General features: G+C 40.8%; 1 protein-coding gene across 7 annotated transcripts in view; it reads left to right on the forward strand.

The window, feature by feature from the left end:
- BICDL1 (BICD family like cargo adaptor 1) overlaps positions 1-2,299 on the forward strand; it is a 107,514-nt gene that overhangs the window by 85,555 nt on the left and 19,660 nt on the right. The gene's annotated exons all lie outside the window — the stretch shown is intronic.

Here is a 2,299-nt window from a genome sequence, read left to right on the forward strand (position 1 = left end):
AAAAAAAAAAAAAGGCAAGTTAGTCATGGGGAGTGCACAGATAAGAAGGTAGCATTTAGGCCGGACGCGGTGGTTCATGCCTATAATCCCAGCACTTTAGGAAGCCAAGACAGGCAGATCACCTGAGGTCAGTTCGAGACCATCCTGGCCAACATGGTAAATCCTGTCTCTACTAAAAATAAAATATTTAGCCGGACATGGCAGCACATGCCTGTGGTCCCAGCTACTCAGGAGGCTGAGGCAGGAGAATCACTTGAACCCAGGAGGCAGAGGTTGCAGTGAACCAAGATCATGCCACTGCACTCTAGGCTAGGTGACAGATACTCAGAAAAAAAAAAACAAACAGCATTTAGCAGTTGTGGTTGGATCATCCCCTTATATTCAGCAGTAGTAACCTCCCCAGAGAGTTGTGCCCTGTTGTGAACTCCACACAGAAGGGGCCATGGAGAATGCAGTGGAGTGGAGGGGCTGAAGTAGCAGCATGGAGAGAGAAGGAAAGAGCACTGCCCACAATTCTGACCCCTGTGCTGCTTTCTTCTCTCTACCACTGGCGCCATTCCCTTTTTCTAAGCTTCAGTTTTATCCTGAGATAGTTGGATTCATTGATCTCTGTGGCTCTGCCAGCTCTAAAAATGTAGGTTTATGTGAAAATCTCTGTGATCATTTAAAAATCAAGAGAGAGAGGCTGGGAATAGCCTTAAGGGTATATAATATATATAATATTTGGCTTGCAGAATAGAGCTATTTGGAAAGCTATTGAAAAGGAATATCTCCAAGCAATAAGCTCTTTCGCACAGGATGAAGGACTGATATTAGACATGGCAAAAATATGTACTTTCTGCCCATGAGAGTTAGAACTGAAGCTTCCCTCAGAGATCTTCAAAAAATCTTGAGGGGACAGCCCAGTTAGTTTTTACAAATATATATCCGTGTAACCACCATTGAGATCTAGATACAGACCATGATCAGCACCCTAAAAAGAATACTTGCCACTTCCTCAAAAGCCAACCTCTACTCCAACTTTCTTCTACCTCAGTGAAGTTTGGGAATGTTTTATAAATAGAATCATGTATACTTTTTATGTCTGGCTTTTGTTCAACATTGTGTCTATGAAATTTAACCATGTTGTGACATGTAGTTGCAGTATATTCTTTCATTGTTGTGCAGTATTGCAACATGTGAACAATTTACTGACTCTAGTTTTACTGGCATTTTGATTGTTTCCCGTTTGTGGCTATTTGAACATCCTGTATATGTCGGTTGTGTACATTTCATTTTTGTTGGGTCTACAGCCAAAAGTGGATTGTGGAATATAGATTGTGTTTAACTTTATTAGAAACTGCCAATTTTCCAATGTGTTTGTACATTTTCCACTCCCACCAGCATTGCCCCACATCTTCATCAACACTTGATATTATTTGTATTATTTATGTTAGCCATGTTGGTGAGAGTCTAATGGTATCTAACTTTGTGTGCCTGTGTGTGTGTGTTTGATTTTTTATTACAAAGGATTTCAAACATTCCACAGTGGCACAGTGTAATGAAGCCCAGCTCTGAAAACCACCTATCCCTGGCCAGTGCTGCCCCATCTTCATAACATCCATTTCCTTTTCTCTCATGTTATTTTGAAGTAAATCTGAAATTTTAGTAAGTGCGTCTGTAAATAAAAAGTACTAACCTCTAAAAGATAGGAACTTTTAAAAATGTAACTACAATACTATTATACCAAAAAAATTAGCATATTTTCTTAATATCACAAAATGTCCAGTGAGTTTTCAAATTTTCACTTGTTTTATTAATGTCATATTTTTTTCACAGTTGTTGTTTGAATCAAGATATAAATTAAAATGGGCCTATACAGTGCAATTGGTTGGTGTAACTTTTTTTTTTTCAAGACGCAGTTTTTGCTCTCGTCATCCAGGCTGGAGTGCAATGGTGCAATCTCTGTTCACTGTAACCTCTGCCTCCTGGGTTCAAGCAATTCTACCTCAGCCTCCCAAGTAGCTGGGATTACAGGCGCCCATCACCACACCCAGCTAATTTTTGTATTTTTAGTAGAGACAGGTTTCACCATGTTGGCCAGATTGGTCTTGATCTCCTGATATCAGGTTATCAACCCACTTTGGCCTTCCAAAATGCTGGTGTTACAGGCGAGAGCCACCGTGCCAGGCCTGGTTGGTATAACTCTAGTCTTTTTTTATTTCTTTTTTTTTGTGACGGAGTTTCGCTCTTGTTACCCAGGCTGGAGTGCAATGGCGCGATCTCGGCTCACCGCAACCTCCGCCTCCTGGGTTCAGGC

The sequence above is a fragment of the Cebus imitator genome, unplaced genomic scaffold (assembly GCF_001604975.1).
Source record: "Cebus imitator isolate Cc_AM_T3 unplaced genomic scaffold, Cebus_imitator-1.0 Scaffold434, whole genome shotgun sequence".
Taxonomy (NCBI): domain Eukaryota; kingdom Metazoa; phylum Chordata; class Mammalia; order Primates; family Cebidae; genus Cebus; species Cebus imitator.